This window comes from Euprymna scolopes, chromosome 44, assembly GCF_053919585.1.
Source record: "Euprymna scolopes isolate OS-2025 chromosome 44, ASM5391958v1, whole genome shotgun sequence".
Taxonomy (NCBI): domain Eukaryota; kingdom Metazoa; phylum Mollusca; class Cephalopoda; order Sepiida; family Sepiolidae; genus Euprymna; species Euprymna scolopes.
In genome coordinates this window covers 14696096-14718015 of record NC_136525.1, presented here as the reverse complement: position 1 = coordinate 14718015, position 21920 = coordinate 14696096, and the positions used below count along the sequence as shown (strand labels likewise).

Sequence of the window (21920 nt, the reverse complement as noted above, 5' to 3'; positions counted from 1 at the left end):
TAGCCTCAAATTCTTCTGATACCGATTCCGATACCCCAAAAAGCTCTGATTTTTCTGATTCCCGATACCGATTCCGATTAATCGTCCCAACACTAGAAAATACAGTACTTTTGGTAAGGAATTCCATCCATCTATAGCCTTGATCCCCTGGAGGGCATAGGCCATCCACAAATTTTGTAGATACTTTTGCAGCGAGGAGTTCTTTTTTACAGGGTGAGGGTGCTGGCCCCACGCCCAACCTTCCCAAAAGGTACATACAACGCCTAGTCTTTAAAAATGGTCACCCATCTGGTACAGGGCAGGCTCAACGTTGCTTAACTTCAGTGATCTGGTGGGAACCGGTGTGTCGACGTGATTGTGTTGTACTTTGGTAGGGAATTGCTCACTGCTCGTGGCTTAGTGGGGGATGCCCTTTTCTCTTCCCTGCAACCTCTCTCCCACAGAAGAGACGCTGCGAGCCTGTGTTTGTTTTATCGTTATTTCCATGGCAAGTGCTCGTCCGAGCTCCAATCTCTGGTCCCCCCTCGCCAATCTTTCACGAAAAACACCTGTCTAGCTGAAACTACTGTCAGTAATTTTCTCCACTCTTTCTCTGTGCCTAAATCAAAACGTAGATTCCATGAACAAAGCTTCTTTCTTAGAAGTGCACGCCTGTGAAACTCTCTTCCGTTTCCCACCTGACTACAACTTGGATGTCTTCAAGTCCAACATAAACAAATTCCTGATGAATCGCCCTCTTAAGTAAGACACTTTATCAAATCTCCAACAGTAACGATTACTACGATACTATGCCATTGATTTCTGTACATGCCATAACCCTTATCCCTGAGTGGCTTCTGGGCCTTGATAAGTGGTGACCTCCATGTAAAAAAAAAATAAATAAAAAAAAAATAAAAATTTAAGCATGAAAGACTAGCGTCTGTAAATATAAAGCAATTGTTTCTATTTATTTTCACTCTAAACAAAACATTGGAATGTAAGCGGCTACTATTTGAGGTCATATCTAACAGAAGACTGCGAGGAGTTGAGCAGCGAGATGTCTGTTCACATTACAGATAAATTTATGCATATCAATACATTCAGAGAAGCAGAAAACAGAGAGGTAATAAAAAAAAATCTAGCAGTCTGAAGGAAGAAACCATTAGAGTAGAAGGCTTTCTGGCATCAGAGGACCTCAATAGTGAAGGGGTGGGATTATGCTGCTTGTCGAGTTAGTCAGGAAAATGTATACTGGAGGGGGGCACAAATGCTATGGATTCATCAGAGCACATTCCATTAAAGTACTTGTAAAACAGGCACAGGAGTGCAACATTGATGATGGGACAGAGGTTGGAGCTTTGCTGATGGTGCGGGATCTGCTAGATTTGGTGACCTCCATGTAAAAAAAAAAAAAAACTGCTTATTCTGTTGTAAAGCATTTTTCCGATTTATGTTGGAAGGCTCAAATTTCACTATTATTACCGATCAAAAACCACTGTCACATGCCTTCTTTGCTAAGCCCGTCAAAACATTCGCCAGCGAAGCTCGTCATTTGTATTACATCTCACAATTTATTTCGGACATTAAATATATCAAAGGCAATGAAAACATGGCACACTATCGCGTATGCACGTCAACGCTATGCAATCTCTTCACGATATGGATCTTTATCAGATCACTAAGGACCAGGTGAAACAAAAATGTAGTCGGCAAAACAAAAAAGAAATACAACTAAAAACAGACGGAACAAAAACTCGCCTCTCGCAGACACGTGGGTTATAACAAGCACAATCTACTCGCCAGAATCACCTACACACAATGTGCAGAACTCCTCCTCTCCTTTCCAGTGTCCTACCTTTATAGCGGCCGGGAATGACATATTTGCATAATTGCGCGAGAGCAGACGTGATTCAACGATAATCCCATTGGGTAAACGCTAATAAAAGCCCATGGACGCCATCTTGGAAATCTCTCTTTCGCTCAACCCAAAACAGACGTATCCGAGGTAAGCTCTATTTCTCATTTTGGTTACTGCTAATTCTGCTACACTCCCCCCTGATCTCATGATCACAAATGGGGCATGGGGGCAGTCTTCTTTGCTGGGTGCTTCTTCGAAGAACTGGAGGCAGCACTTCCTCCCTGTCATCTTCCTCATTACCACCGTTATTGCCGCCAGCTTGTTCCATAGACGGTTTTTTACAATCAGGGCAGGGACAGGGGAGCAGTATCCGTCTTAGATCGTTAAGGACCAGGAGAACGACAAAGAATTAAACAACTGACGACGGTCTCCCAGTTACAACTTTCAACAAATTCTCTTGCCTTTCTCAAACAATTTTATTTGGTGCGACACTTTGACTGGACATGAACGTCCATATGCATCTCTCCAACATAGACCAAGCAGTTTTTTTCAAAATTACACAAGTTATGACACCCAGCCGTCTGAACGGCACAGAAATTGGTGACGTCACATTTCATATAGACCGCTATTAACAAGGACATACAGGACTGGTCACAGAGTTGTATTCCTTGCTAGAAATTCAAAGTCATTAAAAATATTAAAAGCCCTTAGCGAAGTTACCTATTCCTGAGGCTCATTTAGACATGTTCTCATCGACAAAGTGTTATGTTGTCTCTAATAATAAAGGGCTGAGTGTTTGATTATCTTATATATTTATGTTGTATCATAAAGGGAATCGTGTGTGAGTGACATGTATTTTCAGAACCTACCTCTGCTTCTTCGATGTTGGACCATCTGGAATTTCTCGTCCTGGAGGGAGACTTGATACCTGTTTTTGGATGAAGATTCAATCACTCCAAGACAAGGAATTAGTTCTATAGTTTATTTCACTTTTCCCAGATGTCCTGCAGAAGGTGGAAAGTGAAATCGGCCTGTGTGGGTTCTTCTTCTACACACGTCAGCGTTCGCCTCCCCCCCCCAGTGAAGAGGAGGAGACAACGGGAAGCCGTCCGTTGTCTTCTGAGTCCAAATCAAATCTCAACGATTCAGCTAACCTGATCACATGACTCACACGCAATCAAATCAGCTGATCTTTTACTTCCGGCCAACGTGTCTACACTATAACTCACCTCTCTCTCTCTCTCTCTCTCTCTCTCTCTTTCTGTTCCTCTCTCTATTCCTTAACAAAAGTGGGTCATTACTTCCTTTGAAGAACTTTATGTATCTGCCCACTTGCGTCAACAGATTCTTCAGATGGTCTTACCCATCACTGACATCTCTGCCGAGACTGTCGCCAAAACACTCGTTTCTCAGTAGATATCAAGATTTAGGATGCCCGAAATTATTACCACTGACAGGTAAACAGTGCGATTCTTATCTTTTCGTTTAACTTTCGTGTTTATTTGCACACAAGCATATACAGATCACACCTTATCATCTGTCCTCAAACGGCTCGGTCAAATGCTTCTATTATCAACTTTAAAGGCACATTCCTCCCTTTAGTACTCCTCAGTATCAAATCTACCATTGAACTCACAACTGCCGAGATCGTGTATAGAAAACCTCTGGCCTTACCATGACAGATGATTGCATCAAGATGAGAACAGTAGGCCGATGAATAATAATACAATGGCAGACCTGACTTGATCAGCGTTGATCAATTGGAGAAAGCATTTTTCGACAATGCAGACTGTCGTGCCATAGCGGTACAGACGCAAATCTTGGGATATTCCTTAACTACCGCCACACCTAACGATACTGTGCTTCCTAGTACTACAACTTCTACCAAATCCGGCAGACACATGAAGTGTAGCGTCGACTTCGTTTTGCTACGTACACCGAGTGAAATACTAGCAGTATTTGTATTCTTCCTTTTTAGATCGACTTCTCGTTATGCCCTGTTGGAACAAATCCCCGGCAGTTTCATAGTGATCACTGTTTCAATGGCCAAGCATATGAAGAACGTGTTTCCACTTCATAAACTACGGGAATTTTTTGGCTTAATTAACTTTTACAGACGATTCTTACCTCACTGCGCCAAATTAGCACAGCCCTGTTGGCAAATCTGTTGCTTTCACAAGAAACACTAGACTAGCTGAAAACATTATCAATAATTTTCCCCACTCTTTATCTGTACCTAAACCTAAACGTAGATTCCATGATCAAAGCTTCTTTCTTAGAACTGCACGCCTGTGGAATTGTCTTCCGTTTTCCTGCTTTCCAGCTTTCTATAATATGGTTGTCTTCAAGTCCAACGTGAACAAGTTTCTGATGAGCCGTTCCACTTAAGTTAACAAATTTACCGAACTTCCATTACTATCGATTACTATATTGTCCTTTTGACTACTCTACACTCTTTAACCCTTATCCTTGAGTGGCCTATCGGCCTTGATAAGTGGTGAAGTTTATGTAAAAAAAAAAAAAAAAAAAAAAAAGACCTTAACCGATTTTTTTTTTTTTGGAATAGAAAGAAAAAGAATGAAGAGATTACTTTAAGCAAACATGAACTGCGCTCTTTCTTAGTTTTAAAAAAGACCTTAGCATACGCTACATTATTGGTTTTTCCCAAGACAGGCACAAGGACGTCGTGATGCAACTATACGCATGCATAAAACAAAAAGAACTATGTTACGCTCCCTTGTGTAAAAATACAGAGAACAGGCTGGAACGTTTGAGAAGGCCTGTATTTAAAGATTTGCACGCTAAAAGTCAAGTTAGTTTCCTCTTCGATTTCTCAAGAACAGCACATGTTCAGGATAACTCCATCTCTAGGAGGTGTTAAAACCTCCGTCCTGATATTTCGCACTTTAATTCTCATCATGGAAAGTTACCACATCCAACGAGAATTTAAATTCTTTCTTTAAACAATTTTATTTCGAACTGCTGTTCTTATGATATAAACTTACACACACATTCACATATATGATTTTTTTTTTTTTTACAAGGAGGTCACCACTTATCAAGGCCCAGAAGCCACTCCGGGATAAGGGTTATTGCGTATACAGTAATCAGTGGCATAGTATCGTAGTAATAATTAGTATTGGAGATTTGATAACGTGTCTTACTTAAGAGGGCGATTCATCAGGAATTTGTTTATGTTGGACTTGAAGACATCCAAGTTATAGTCAGGTGTGAAACAAGCAAACGGAAGAGAATTCCACAGACGTGCAATTCTAAGAAAGAAGCTTTGTTAATGGAATCTACGTTTTGATTTAGGCACAGAGAAAGAGTGGGGAAACTTACTGACAGTGGTTTCAGCTAGACGGGTGTTTTTCGTGAAAGATTGGCAAGAGGGGATCAGAGATTGGAGCTCGGACGACCACTTGTCATGGACTTATGTACTGCTTTTCTCAGAAAATAACCACATTAACTTTAAGTCCACGTAATTTCAAACCTCATACTATTCTCACAAAATCCTTCATTATGAACATTTCACACAAGAAAACACTTATGTTCGAACAATTTAAATTAATATTCTTAACACGGAAATAAATGTTGTTTATTTCATGTGAATACAGAGATTTCGTGTTCTTTGTCGAGTGTCGTTATTTTCCGGATTTCATTTTTATTTTTTTTTATGTAAGGATGTGGATTGGTGAAACCTTTCTATTAATAGGTGATCCCGTTAATTTTGTCTTTAATGGTCCCGCGGATACACTGCTGCTTTCGACTTCAATAAAGTTGCAGCACACGCAATCTAGCTCCTAAAATTTGATAAATCACGATTATAAATTGGTTACCCTACCGAACCACATTTCCTACAAGTGGTGTACCCTAACTTGCATCACTACAAGCTAGTTTCCTCTTTGATTTCTCAAGAGCAGCACATGTTCAGGATAAGTCCGTCACCGGGTGATGTTAACCCCGTCCCCGTCCTGATGCACATAAACTTTAATTCCCATCATGGAAAGTTACCACATCGAACGAGAATTTAAATCTTTCTTTTAAAAAAAATTATTTTGAACTTCTGTTCTTACGATATGAACGAACACACACGCGCACGCACATTTTCTTATATGATTTATGGACTGTTGTTCTCAGAAAATAACCACATTAACTCTAAGTCCACGTCTGGCACTCTTATCATAAAAAGATCAATCATTTCAAACCTCATACTATTCTCACAAAATCCTTCATTATGAATATTCCACACAAGAAAACACTTATGTTCGAACAATTTAAAATTAATATTCTTAACATGTAAATAATTTTTTTTTTTTTTTTACACAGTGATCACCACTTATCAAGGCCCGGAAGCCACTCAGGGATAAGGGTTATTGCAAGTACATTACGTTAGTGTGGAGATTTGATGAAGTGTTTAATTAAGGGGGCGGTTCATTAGGAATTTGTTAACATTGGACTTGAAGACATCCAAGTTGTAGTCCGGTGGGAAGCAGGCAGACGGAACAGAGTTCCACAGGCGTGCAGTTCTAAGAAAGAAGCTTTGTTCATGGAATCCGCGTTTTGATTTAGGCACAGATATAGAGTGGGGGAAATTTTTCACAGTGGATTAAGCTTGATGAGTGTTTTTCGTGAAAGATTGGCGAGGGGGGACCAGAGATTGGAGTTCAGACGAGCACCTGCCATGGAAATAACGATAACAAGGATAGGCTCGCAACGTCTCTTCTGTGGGAGAGAGGTTGCAGGGTAGAGAAAAGGGCATAAATGTTGTTTATTTCATGTGAATACAGAGATTACTTGTTCCTTGTCGAGTGTCGTTATTTTCTGGATTTCATTTTTATTTTTTTATGTAAGGATGTGGATTCGTGAAACCTTTCTATTAATAAGCGATCCGGTTAAATTTACTTTTAATGGTCCCGCGGATGCACCCCTACTTTCGATTTCATTAAAGTTGCGACACACGCAATTGATAAATCACAATTATAAATTGGTTATCCTACCGAACCACATTTCCTATAAATGCTGACTCAACCGTGCGCCCTATATAACCTAGCAATTTAATCAACAAAAGACACCCTGAAATTTGAATTTAACTTAAAAATCCTATCCAAAAAAAAAAGAAAAAAAAAAAGCGCAGTCCGTAAGCTGCAGAAGTACTTACATGTCTATCAGTATATCATTGATATTGCGCAATTTAAGAGCCGTGTTGAAAAAAAATTACCTCATTTAGAAAGCCATTCTTAACATGGGGAAGGGTTTTTTTTATTTATTATTATTGCATTTTCTCCTTCAAACAATGCACAGTGTCACTTTGATGTAGGGGGCTACTATCTAGGACATAAATTGCAGGGATACTATGTAAGGGAGTTGAGCAGCAAGATATCTGTTCATATTACACTTGAACTTCTGCATGTCAGTACAATCAGGGAAACAGGAACCCGGAAGGGAATTCCAAAGTCTAGCAGTCCTAGGGAAGAAATTATTAGAGTAGAAGGCTTTCTGGTATCTGAGGATCTCTACTGTGTAGGGGTGGGATTTTGCTGTTTGTCGGGTTTGTCAGGGGTATTTACGTCGAGGTGGTATTAGGGCTTGTAGCTTGTTAGAGCACCCACCATTAAAATACTTGTAAAACAGGCAGAGGGATACAACATTTCGTTGGTGGGACAGAGGCTGAAGCTTAGATGACAGTTCGGGATCTATAAGGTTGGCGGCTCTCATTTGGACCTTGCCCAGAAGTGAGAGACTAGTAGCGGATGCATGCATCAGTCCAAATGTGACAACAATACTCCATACATGGGCGATGGCCTTGTAGAGGTACAGGATACTTTCAGGCGTAACTTTCTAGCACGGTAGAGGGAGCCCACCTTCCTTGCAGCAACCACATTGTGTACTTTCACCTAACAATTTAATCAACACAAGATACAATTAAAATTGAATTTAACTTGAAAAAAAAAAAAAATCTTATCCAAAAAATAGCACGGTAGATATCCTTCATAAGTACCAAGGCTGGCTTGTTTACATAGAAACGAAGATGAATTCTGGCGGATTTAATTTCGTAATTAAATTTATTTTTCTTTAGGATTTATTTATTTTTTGCTTTATTTTAAGCAATTGCATTTTTCTTTCAATAAATAACCGATTAATACCAAATAAATAATGAGTATGTCACGTATAGACGAGAAATACAAGCATACGCGAATTAATTGGTCATTCATAGAGATGAAGAATATTTGTAGTAGTACGAATAAAATACCTTTGTACGATTGTATTTTTAGGCCATCTAATATTTGAATAATAATTAAAAAAAAAATAATGGTTATCTTGAACTTTTCAGCTTTAAGATGGTTGGAATAAAATTAGTTTAACCAAATTATTTCCAGTCTGGCTCATTCAATTAATTCGTTGGCCAATTAATAAGGTTTTATTATTTACGTTTGGTCATTAAATTATTAACATAACCAAATTGGTATAAAACTAATTCGGTTAGTGAAAGCCATGTTAAAGCTGAAAACTTCAAGATAACGAAAATACTATTTGAAATTATTATGTCAGCGTTCTCGTTTGAAAATTGAAAATTGGACGCTTTTTTTTATATAGTTGCAAAATAATTTGAAATTAAACGTCTTAAACGCTTTGTTTTAACGTTATATTAAATATATACGGGCAGTTGAATGGGATGTGATCGTGTATAATTATTTGGTTTATTTATATCGAGTTGTATTCGGTGTCAGCTTTTAGGATTTAATTATAAAGAAATATAGACCATTTTTTTTTTCTTGTAGTTAAGGAAACTACTTCAGACGACGAAGAGTTGTCTCCCTTTTCGTCTCAGGCCGATGTTGGTATCAACAGAAAAAAAAAACATGGCTTTTTATTAGAACACCTCAACCAATATATATTTCTTCTAAACACGTTTAACATATCTATATGCATTTAAAACAAAAGAAAACCCCACGCGAAGGTCTCTAATAGACAAAGAAATTAAAACCGCATATCGAAAAAAATAATATATATATATATATTTGTTTAAACTTGAAAGCTAAGCATAACGGGATTTTTTTTATCGCAACAAATTAACAATACATAATAATAATAATAATACATATTTATTGGATATTCCCTGTACGGGTGTCGGCGAGGGGAGTCTATAGCGGAGCAAGGGTTGCGTAATCACTGACCGCACTGTTCATACAACAAAAGAAAAGAAAATAGGCATTTAATTGTGGGTGTTTTTGGCTTTCGTAAGACGAGTCGCGGTTTCGGTCCGTAATCCCCCCCCCCCCAGACTCAAAACTGCTCCACTATTTTCATAGCGAGTGAGCACTATTTGTATTTGTTGATGTACACACCAAATTTATCAGCTAGTGAATAAAATTTATTCAATAAATCTTAACCTATATATTTATTAATTACCATTTTTAAAAGGACTTTTTTTTAATTTCATGAATGGATGAATGAATTAATTATATTAATTAGATCGTCAAAGCCAATGTTAAAGCCTTAATATATATATATATATATATATATATATATAATAAACAAAATACCCCCCCCTTTTAAAAGAACAACAAAAAGCCATCCCTTCCTTCGTTCCAAAAACGCTCTTCCTCTCCCTCTCTTTCTTTCCTTCTTTTTCATTCACAATGCGAAATCAACAAGCAGCGGCGCGCACCGTGTTTTAATGTAGTTGGGGGGTTATTTAAAGTCAAATGGTTTAATTTTTGTATATATATTATATTATTTATTTATCTATAGCAAAATAAGGGATTCTTCATGTATATATTTTATAATAAGTTTCAGCAGTAACCGGGTTATCTATTTATTTATTTATTTATTTTATAAATTATTCCATTTACCAAAATACACGAAGCCAAGGAAATATATCATGGATATTCATTGCTAATAAGTACATTAATTTCATTTAATTTTATTCGGACAAAAATATTTTAATCAAAAAAACGAATTTCCCACCTTTTTTTTTTTTTTTTTCATTCATTATTTAATTAAGCATCTATTTTTTTTAATTTTTTTTTTTCTATAAGGAATACTCTTAAATACAGACCCGGCATTTTTTTTTTCTTAAACTAAAGTATTGTATGGTTTCTTTTTTTTTTTTTTTTTTAATTTAATTCTTAAAAAAAAAAAAAATCCACAAATTATCCGGAAAACAAAAACATCCTACACGAACTGGAATTAATTATAAAGAAAACATCTTTTCAAAACAGTAAGGTAAGTAAATTTGAAACCCCATTTTTTTTCTCCACCCCAACCAACCCCCTTTTTTTTAGAAGTAAGCACCTTCGACAAATACAGCTTTTTTTTCTTTAGAAACACAAATGAACCATAATACTATCCATTTGTTAATTTCACTTTCATTTTGCACATTAATGAATTCCAGCACGATAGTTTATAGGCATTTTACAAACGTCAAAAATGTCTAGCTTCTTGTGTAGAATAGTGGCAACAGTTTTATTTTCGGTTAGGAGCATAAACTGTAATATTAGATTTTCGGATATTTTTTTTTTTTTTTTTTTTTTTTTTACGACCTGCCCCAGCGTAGTATAAACACCCCATATTAAGAACGATCTTCGGAATAAACCTCCCAACCTCATGCTAAGAACGGCTTTCGAGGTTGGGGAGGTGTTTATTCCGAAAGCCGTTCTTAACATGGAGGTTTAGGTGTTTATAATATGCTGGGACACGTCGTAAAAATTTACCGATTTTTTTTCTTAATTTACTTCTACTAGTATTTAGTCTCCGTCCCTCGTTAAAATCACATTTAAATGTTGGAAGCTAAGTTCTTGTCTAGAACAGTGGCTCCTGAAAACAAAAAAAAAAAAAAATACTATTTTTAAAGGTGCCATAATACTCGAGTTTGGTCCAAGCACTATATTTCTAACTCATAATTTCAAATTGACAGTTTAAAGGCCTTAAAATCACTTTAAAAAAATATCGAAGGCTAGAATCTTTATCTGTTTATCTTCGATTCTCTTTGACGATAGATAATCGTTGGAATGTTTCAATTATTTCGTTCTGTATTCGCACAATGTTTCATAAAAATCGATTCTTGGTCACATTGTACCGTTTTTTATTTTTATTTATTTTATTTTTTCAGCCATTTTTTTCCCCCTTGTTCTAACTTAATAATTAAATAAGTTAAAACACACACACATTCTTCCGGCTAGACAGAAGTGTAATTTATCTTGCCTTTGGTAACATTATTTCTATATTTTTTTTTTTTTTTTTTTTTTTTTTTTTTTGCTATACTGGAATATTTTTTAAAATGTACGGTGAGGGTACAGAAAAATTAACGCTGCTAACCCCCTCTCTGACATCATGCTAAGAATGGCTTTCTAAATGTTTAGAAACCTATTTTTAACATGGGTGAGAGGGCTGAGAGGCTTAAGTTAACTATTCTCTACCGTCACCAAAATACAATTTAAAAAAAAAGGCACGTTTGCAGAATGTAGACCTTTCTATTTTTTTTTTGGGGGGGGGGTAGGATTTTCAAAGGTGCTTGTGCACTTATTAAACCGTGCTATTTTTAAATATTTTCAAGTTAAATTAAAGTTTTACAATTTTTATTTTATAATTTGTTAACTGAAAGTACAGAATAATTACAAAACGCCCTCCTCTCCCCATGTTAAGAATGGCTTTCGAAATAACGTTATTTCAGCACGGTTCAATAAGTGCACACTGCACAAGTACCTTTTCAAGTTCAATTTTTACGGTATATTTTGATTAAATTGTTAGATGAAACTACAGAATTTTTTTTTTTTTTTTTTTTTTTTTTAAGTCCCTCCACTTTCAATATATTAAAAACGGGTTTCTAAACAAGTGTTATTTCAGTACGGTCCGTGTTCTGCATAAAAGTACAGAAAAGGTTTTAAATTAAGAATCTTTATTTGAGACAGAAATTACTTTCGATTCAGCAGTTTAAAAGCTTCAAATCTTCTTAAATTTCGCACGGTCACGAAAAAAATCGCCGTGGCGACCATTATTATTTAAAAAAATTATAATGGACGAAAGATGGTGTTCATTTTTGATATTTTAAAGTGATTTTTGAAGCCTTTAAACTGACAATTTAAACGTAATTTCTGCATAGAATTCAAGCGTGCAGTAAAAATGTCTATTATTAAGGTTCTCTAGTGTTTTTAGACCAAATAAAAATCACTAGTTTGTTATTAAGAAGCTTTATTCTTTGATTGTATTGTTGTCTCGTTGAATTTGCTCTTTCCGGTAAAGAATTGTGCTTGTTGCTTTCAGTTTCAAATTCGCAGACTGGAATTTCTTCCTGGTTGATTTCATTTGAGATATTTTCTATTTTTAAGTTTTTCTTATATTAAATATGAAATTTAATTGAATTCGGTTTAATTTCATTATTTATTCGTGTCCGATTCCAATGTCTTAAAAAAATGGCATGCTTCCAGCTTTATTTTTGTTCATTATATTAATGATAAAATGTCTCAATTAACAATAAAATAAATAAAAAAAAACACCCAAATATTATGCCGTGTTAGTTTTTATTCGATAGGATTTTTAAGTTAAATTTTTATGGTATCTTTTTGTCTATGAAATTATTAGTTGAAAATACGGAATCATTACAAAACGCTCCCCTACCCATGTTAAGAATGGCATTCTAAATGTTATTTCAGTACAGTCCGTAAGTACCTAAATGTTAGTTGAAGTGGCGACTTTTAACACACTTTTCCGCCTAACTCCATATTGTATATCATTTACTGTTAATTTAGGTACTTTTGCAGTTTATCAACCGTGGTCCGTGCTGTTGCTGTGACACAGCACGGTTCATAAACTGCACTGCTGCTGTCTGTGCTCGTAAATTGCAGATATACCTTAAATTTTTACGGTAGTACCTGTTTATTTATTTATTTATTTTTTAAATTTTTATTTAAGTACAAAATTGTTAACAAAGCCCCCCCCCCCTCCAATATTAAGAATGTGTTTCTAAATAAAATATTTCATCACGGCAGAATTTACTTTAGTTTTGACAAATATTTGGTAAACTTGTTTTAAAAAAATGTTTATTTACGTATAATTAGCAACAAATAATTTTCAAGGAAAATGCTCTTGAGAAATTAGTTGAAATGTCCTCCTGCCTGTTTTTACAAGAACTTTAATGACGAGCTTGAAGCACAAGTTTCCCCTCGACGGAAATACCCTCGACAAACAGCAAAATCCCACCCCTCCTACACTATAGATGCCCGATGCCGTAAAGCCTTCTACTCAAATAGCTTCTTTCCTCGAATTATTAGACTTTGGAATTCCGTTCCTGGTCCCTGCTTCCCTGACTGTACTCAGTACAGTGTACTGACATGAGGTGCATTGCAATGTGAAGATATCTCGCTGCCCAACTCCCTATATAGTATTCCTGCAAATCTAGTCCCAAATAGTAGCACGTTACAACAATATGTGCCTTGTTTGGGGTGAAAAAAAAAAAAAAAAACAGTATTTAAAAAATCCATAATTATTAGTTGTGAATAAATTAATAAGGAGTCTTGATACCTTGATTGGGTGCTTCTTCGGAATTTGAACCAAGCAGATGTCTGTCGAACTAACCGTAAAACTTAGTTTAAAGTTAGATTAAGATAAAAGAAGAAACAGTTTGGTTCAAATTGTGTAGAAGCACCCTTATATTTCCGGCCAATAAACGAAATATTTGATCTTCATTTTATTCACTATCAATAATTACAGCATTTAAAATGCTGGTTATCCTGAACTTTTCAGCTTTAAGATGACTGCCATTGAATCAATAATTTGGTTCTGGTTCAGTTATGATCAAACAATACCGGTTATTACTGTTGTATAGTTAACAAAACTGGAATTGAAACTGAACGAAATGTGACAATAGTGTTTATTGCACATTGGAAATTGTTTTTAATGAATCATTTCTGACTATCATTCTCATCTTGGTTATTTGTAGAAGTTCCGACCGATATAACCTCCGATTTTCTAAGGGGTCATATTTCCGAACTTTGGAATCTTCATTACGCCATGGTTCCACGTTTCAGCCGATGTAACCTTCGATCTTCCTCAGGTTGATCTGTTTGTCGAACAGTGTTCGAACTTGGGGAGAGGGTACTTGTGCAGTTTACGGACCGTGCTAAAATAATAACGTTGTTTCAAAACCATTCTTAACATTGTTTTATGGTGAAAGTGAAGTGCAGTAAGTGCACTGTGGGATCGCTCGAAGACAGCTTCAGGAAGTTGATTAGGGGGAAGTTGAAAATAAGAAAATGCCTTTCGGAATAAACACCCGTGTTAAGAACGGCTTTCAGTATATCCCCCCCCCCCGAAAAAAACAACCTCCCCATATCGTTAAAACCAACCTTCCTATATTGTTAAAAACGGTTTTCGGAATAAACTCTTTGGAAGTTGAACAACCAGTGCAGTCTGCAGTGCACACACTGCGCATTGACCAATTTTATGAAATATTCCTTACTTTCACCTAAAACAAAAGATACCGAAAAAAAAAAAAAAATGCAAGATCGAATGTGAATAACCGAGATGAGAATAGTAGTCCGTTGCTGCATAAAATGAATGAAATATTTTTGCGTACTTGTAATCAATGGGTGTCTAGAGAACTTCACTAGGGACGGAGTGTGTCCCGGAAATGGCCGAAACCGTTTAAGATTTGAAAGCCACTAGACTGAGGCAATTTTTATTTTTGTTCCTATCCAGAGGATAGGAGCTGGATTTTCCCCACATTAAAAACCAACTTTGTGTGACCTCGTAGGGAGGAAAGTAAATAGGAACATTTAAAATATTTTAATTTTAAAAACAATTTACAATATGAACTCTGGTAAAAAAAAAAAATCAACATTGTCGGTTTCTATTTTCATTTCTATTCGCCTTTATTTTCTTTCATTCTCTCTCCTTTTTTTTTTCTCTCTCTCTCTCTCTCTATATATATATATATCTGCTGTAATGCCCCCCCCCCTCCTTCTCATCTAATATTATCACCAGTTGCCGGGCGACTACTCCCCTCACCACATAAAAAATAAACACAAGAAAAGGAGGAGGAAGGGTAGGGATGACGAATGAATGAATTTAGAATTTCTTTTTCTTTCGTTTCTCTATTCTTTTCTACGACAGACGCGCCACCGAAAATTCATGTCGGTCTAATTAAGCTGATATTGCACTTTTTTTTTTTTTTTTTTTTTTTTAGTGTATGCTTTCCGTTGGTTTAAAAGCACACAAATGAGCCCATAATACTGAACTCTGTAAAAATCGGGTTTGTATTACTGTAGTGTACACATATTCGAAAAAGTTGTCAAAAAACAAATATATAACAAATAAATGTTATCAAAGGTAAGATAAGTTACTTTTCTTCCAAACTGGATATATTTTTCGTGTTTTTATTCAATGTAACATGTTTATTCAGCTCGAAAAACAGTGTTTACCGATGTATTGGAAAATTCAAAATGGCACCCAACTTTCTCTTTAACACGGTAAGTTTGGGAAAAGGTGTTATAAATAATAAACTAGACAAAATACTATTAAAACCCACCGAATATATGTCAACCTATGTCACGTCACGGTAACATACATTGAGCAAGTTTATAACAGTATTTTGTCTAGTTTTATATTTATAGCACCTTTTCCCAAACTTATCGTGTTAAAGACAAAGTCGGGTGCCATTTTGAATTTTCCAATACATCGGTAAACACAGTATGTTTTTCGAGCTGAATAAACATGTTACATTAAATAAAAACACTGAAAACATATCCAGTTAGGTAGAAAAGTAACTTTGCCTTTGATAACATTTATTTTTTATATATTTGTTTTTTGACAACTTTTTAGAATCGGTACAGTAATACAAACCCGTTTTTATTCAATGTAACAATGTTATTCAGCTCGAAAAACAGTGTTTACCGATGTATTGGAAAATTTTAAATTGCAGCCGACTCTCTTTGAGGCGGTAAGTTTGGGAAAATGAGTTATAAATAAAAAAGACAAAATACTGTTAGAAACTCGCTCAATATATGTTACCGTGACATAGGCTGACATATATTCGGCGGGTTTTTAACAGTATTTTGACTGGTTTTTTATTTATAACTCCTTTTCCCAAACTTACCGTCTCCGAGAGAGTCGGCGTCCATTTTGAATTTTCCAATACATCGGTAAACACTGTTTTTCGAGCTGAATAAACATGTTACATTAAATATAAACACTAAAAACATATCCAGTTGGGTAGAAAAGTAACGTATCTTGCCTTTGATAACATTTATTTGTTATATATTTGTTTTGTGACAACTTTTTCCAATATGTGTACAGTAAAACAAAGCCTATTTATTTATAACAATACAAAAAGGGGTTCTCCTGTGGTAGACGAATCTTTTTTTGACTCACATGCCCTCTATTCCGAATTCGTAGTAGTGGAGCTGACATTGGTGGACTTTTTTCCTACCATAACCACATTTATAAACAATTTTTTAAAAACATATTTCAAACTGTAGGGATTGCCAAACGATTGTGAAGATTGGACCGGACCGCATGTTTCCGTGACGTCAGATTTGTGTACTATACTATGGAAAAGCAGAAGTGACTTAATGATTTTATAAAACCTTTGTTTATCTTCAAACTGCAATTAATCTTTGTTATACTTTTATTAGGTTTTAAGATTTACAGTTCAATGATTAATATTATAAACATTTGTATATGAAATATGAAATACGGTTTCACTGAATGTTCTTTTGGTTACCTACGGGCTTCCATATTTTGTTCGGTAAAAAGAGACTAACAAAATATGAGGGGGGGGGCTACAAAATGCTTAACATTTTAAAATTGGTTTTAATCTGGCGATAAAATAGCTGACAAGTCGTTTAAAACTTAATATTAAAAAAAAATTAAACACAGTTAAAAATCTATGTTGTAACGGAACATTTTGAAATAATGGGATTTTAATCGTTTTAATCTTTTAAAAATTAATTAATGTTTACGAAGTTTTTTTTATTTCTTGGCAATTCAACTGATTATAGTATATATTAATTCGAAAAAACGCTATTTAAAAAAAAAGTTTATATCAATTTTTTAATTGCAACTTCAAGGTCAATTTTTTGTTCAATATGCGTATTTAAATTTAAAAAAAAAAATATTTTTTACCTATTTGAACTCTTATGTTTCATAATAAAAAGAAATTTCGATAGATTTAAATATTTTGTTCGAATTTCGAAAAAATAAATGGGGGGGAGGCACGCACTAAAAACATTTCCTCTCGTATATTTTACGAAAACTGCATTTTATATGTAATTTCATTCTAAAATAGATAAGTATCGAAAATTTCACGAAAATCTGACGATTAGTTGATTTTTGCTAGATTTATTAAATACGGGTATGTTTTCACGTTTGGAATGTCTACTACATGGGAACGTTATTTTAAAGCGCCAATTATGTAAACACGATTGTTCATCTCGCAATTTCATTATTTTCGTTTTTAGTTTACCGACCCCTCGGCATTTACATTCAATTTGTCGACATTTTAGTTTGTCAAAATAGAATTTTAAAAACATGAAACATGTAAGAGGTGTAAGAATTTTCTTTTACATAAATTTTTTTTTTTCACAGTAAGATTGTATAAACTTATATCAAAATATAATTTTTGTCAATGTAGCGAAATAGAATTTTAAAAACATGAAACATTTATAGAGGTTTAATTTTTTTGTTTTGTTTTTTTTTTTGTACAGAAAGATTGTATAAAAATGTATCAAAATATAATTTTAGTTTGCACGCACTTTTAGAAAAGCAAGAGTTATCGACCCTTGTTCTTTGGCTGACAAGTGACATCTGTTGGTGGTTCTTGAAACTAAAATACACACATTCGCCTTATGTCACTGTCATGCGGAAGTGTCCAAATTATTTAATCAAGTAAAAATTTCATTTTTTTTTACTTGACTACTAAATTTACCCCCCCTTTTTTCCATAGCATTTTCAAGTTAAATTCAGAGCGGGCCTTTTTGACCCCACTAAAAATGCGAGCCCCCCCCCCTCGCCAATTATATATTACAGACTAAATAATCATATTAGCAGAAAAATCTCTTAAGGAGGTTCACTTCCTCGTTATAACATTCTACTTCATTGCTAACTGACTTACTGTCCATTTCTTCACTAACGTACCTATTTACTATGCCTCCCCACGGGACAGAGTTAGACACCAGGGTCGTTTTTTAACGTGGAGAAAAGGTACAAAAATAAAAATTGTCTCAGTTGTGAAGGATTTCTCCTCCACCGAAAGAGAACAAGGAATGGAAGTGCAGCATCTGCAGAACAGATACTACACTTTGATCTTGGCCAAAAGGCCAAGTCTTCACTAACGTAACTAGAACGTTATAACAAGAAATTGAACCCCCCTTAAGTCATTAAATTTATTTATTTTTTTATTTTTCAAACTTTTTTCTGCTAATACTTAAGTCTGTAATCTATGATAATCGTCGGAAAAAAAAAAACTTTTTTAAAAGGTGAAAAACATACATTTTTAAGGGGTGGGCAAGGCACTCTCGTACAGGTCCGCCAAATCATTTTTATTTGATTACTAAATTTAAAAAGTTATTCTTAACAAAAAAAAAAAAAAAAAAAAAAAAAAATGGGTACTCCTTGGGCGTTGACTTCCATGGCGGCCAGCATATTTATTTAATAACCGCTCCCTTACAAAGGCTAGCGCATGCGCAGATAACATTTACTGACTTATACATTTTTAATTTACATGCGCGGATAACTTTTTGGTAAATGTTTACATTAGGTCCATCTCCACAGTTTTCTTTAAAATAACGATTTTATAGATTTTCGACTATGTTGAATAAAAAAATCTTAGTTAAATTTGCCCCCCCCTCCCACCGAAAAAAACATTGGGGATTAATTTTACAGTAGATATTATTCTCGAAAATAAATAATAAAAGATGAAGTTTTAAAATGGTTAAATGTTTTATTTTATAATTTAAAATTCAAAACATTCAACAATAAAAATAAAATTGTTTAACTTTACAGTAGATAAACTTCTGTTTACATTAAACGAGATACCAGTGTCGACCGAACGAGTTCCTTTTATTTATTACATGGTTCGAGGATATTTGTACAACTAAACAGCAAATCTGCCTGTTTGTAAAAGTGAGAAATTATCGATAAATGGTTTAGTTACTTTTCTTTTTAATATTCTTTAAAAATGTTAATAAGCCACAACGTCAGTAAATAGATAAATTAAAAATGTTATCCGCGCATACGCTAGCCTTTTGTAAGGGAACGACTAGTAAATAAATATGCTGGCCGCTATGGAACTCAACACCCAAGGAGTACCCTTTTTTTTTTTTTTTTTTTTTGCAGAAATAACTTTTTAAATTTAGTAATCAAATAAAAATGATTAAAAAAAAAAATTTTATTGTGCAATTTGAAATATGGTAAATATTAAAAAAAAAATCGTGAGAACCTTAAAAGGTATATAACCTTAACCCCACCATTAATTCTGAATCTCTGAAAAAAAGGCACTTTTAATTAATGGTTGTTCAGATTACGTTGGGAGTTTCTTTACATTGTGGATCTTTTTAAACCAACACATTTCGGGTGAAAACATTATGTTCTACCTGTCATGTGGAAATTAATATAAATTCTAAAAATCATGGAAAATGACCAGTAGATATACTAGATGTATTTTTAACAAAAATCAGACCTGCATTGGTTAAAAAATAGTGGCCCCCTTAATTTGAGTTAATTTAAGCCAAGGGTTATTTCCCTTATTTGTCATTAAGTTGGTCGCACAACTCTTCTAACATGAAAACATACGATGAAACTGGATAAGGTAAAATTTTACTTTGGTTTCCACCTTAACATGTTCCTTTTAAATACGACTTCAATAGGTTTTCGAATATGCTGAAAACGAATATAACATTTAGATTTTCAGTACTTGTGCACTTTTGCCACCGTGCTGAAATGTTATTCTTAACATGGGGAGGGTGCTCCCACCTAACAATTTAATAAACATATCGTGAAGCTTGAATTTAATCTGAAAAAAAAAAAAACTTAACAAATAGCGTGGTATACAAGCACCAAATTTTTGCGAATAAGTAGTTTTCCGGATATTAAGTAATCTCATTTCATTGCTGGTAGCCATCTTGGTACGCGCGTATGCGCGAGCAACCTCAAGAAAATACGCACAAGCATGTGCGTATTAAAATGGTCACCAGGAATAACATAAGAAATGACATTGTTTAATAATCGGGCAACTAGTTATTCATGGAAATTTTAACTGCGATATTCGTTTTCAGCATACCCAGAAACCTAAAGTCGTAATTTTATAAGAAAAATGTTAAGGTGGAAACAAAGTAAAAATTTACCCTGAATAATACAATAAATTCTGGGTTTGTATTAGTGTACACATAGATTCGTAAAAGTTGTCAAAAAACAAATATATAACAAATAAATATTATCAAAGGCAAGATAAGTTACTTTTCTAACAAACTGGATACATTTTTTTTGTTTTTATTCAATGTAACATGTTTATTCAGCTCGAAAAACATGCAGTGTTTACTGATGTATTGGAAAATTCAAAATGGCACCCGACACTCTCTTTAACATGGTAAGTTTGGGAAGAGGTGTTATAAATAATAAACTAGACAAAATACTATTAAAAAAAACACCGAATATATGTCAACTTATGTCACGGTAACATATAATGAGCGAATTTCTAACAGTATTTTGTCTAGTTTATTATTTATAACATCTTTTCCTGAACTTACGGTGTTAAAGAGAATGTCGGGCGCCATTTTGAATTTTCCAATACAGCGGTAAACACTGTATGCTTTTCGAGCTGAATAAACATGTTACATTGGATAAAAACACGAAAAATATATCCAGTTTGGTAGAAAAGTAACTTATCTTGCCTTTGATAACATTTATTTGTTATATATTTGTTTTTTGACAACTTTTTCGAATCTGTGTGTGTACAGTAATACAAACCCTAAATTCTATTTTTACTTGTAATTTTTCTACATGTTTTTTTTTTTTTTTTTTTTTTTTGTAATTTTTATAATTTATACTAATCTCGCCATGACATGTAAATACATGTTTTCACCTGAAATGCGTCGATTAAACGATCACTAGTATAAACAAGCACAATGCTTAATTTAAATTATACGCTTTCCGTTGGATTAGAAGTACACAAATGAACCGATAATACTGAGCTTCGTAAAAATCTAATATCACAGCCCATAACCTCTTCGCGCACGAGCGCAGTTTCCTTCATGTTTTCCGACTTATTTTTGCGTTTTTCGTTTCGAATGAAACGCGTGCATCGGCAAAATAATGTACGAAGAAAAGGCATAACCTTTTAACCACACCACTAACGCTAAATCCCTGGAAAAAAGTGTGCTAATGAATGGGCACCCAGAGTATGTCTATTCCGAGTATTACCAGAGGATCTCTAGCCAATCCCAGAAATGGTAAAAGCCGCGGAATGAAAATGCAAAAAGGGCAGCTGACTCTAAACATACTAGGTTAAAAAGAAAAAAAAAAAGGTAAATTTTTACCTGGTAAATCACCGTTGTAAAATGTTCTTATGGTTGTCAATGGGTTAAAGTAGATTTATTTGTAAGAAAATTGTGTTAAAATAACTAAAACGTAATATGGAAATGTCTGATGTAAAAAAAAAAAAAAATGGAGAAAGTATTAACTATTGTTTATTTGGACAATTTAAACGTGGAAAAAAAAAACAATTGGGATGCTGAAAACGTACACAGTAAAACAATACGTTTTATTGTTGTGTTGATTATTTGTTTATGTACGCATGCGCAACCGGAAGTCGTAAACCGGATGTTGGGTTACAACACCCGTTACAAGATCATTTGAGTTTTATAATTATATAGATAGATTGATTAATCGCATGCTCTAGTTGGGGACCCATCGCGATGCACCAGGAGGAAACGCCCATGCTTCTACACATTAACTTAGTCCACATTACATTATAGTCTACATTGAACTGTAGAGAACCTACTGTTGATTTTATAATAGTGTAAGGACGATTAATTGGAATCGAGGATTGGAAAAAAATCAAAACATTTGGGGCTATCGGAATCAGAAA

The 21920-nt window shown here is 34.4% G+C and overlaps 1 protein-coding gene across 4 annotated transcripts in view; it reads left to right on the top strand.

Moving 5' to 3' along the window:
- Window positions 1–9413: 9413 nt before the first annotated feature.
- LOC145268699 (uncharacterized) overlaps window positions 9414–21920 on the top strand; it is a 444413-nt gene continuing 431906 nt past the window's right edge. For 2 of the 4 annotated variants that reach the window (XM_080124234.1, XM_080124229.1), the window contains exon 1: window positions 9414–10066. The gene's annotated coding sequence lies outside the window, so the exon portion shown is untranslated. The remainder of the gene's footprint in view (window positions 10067–21920) is intronic. The other 2 variants (XM_080124235.1, XM_080124233.1) reach the window with 1 other exon arrangement.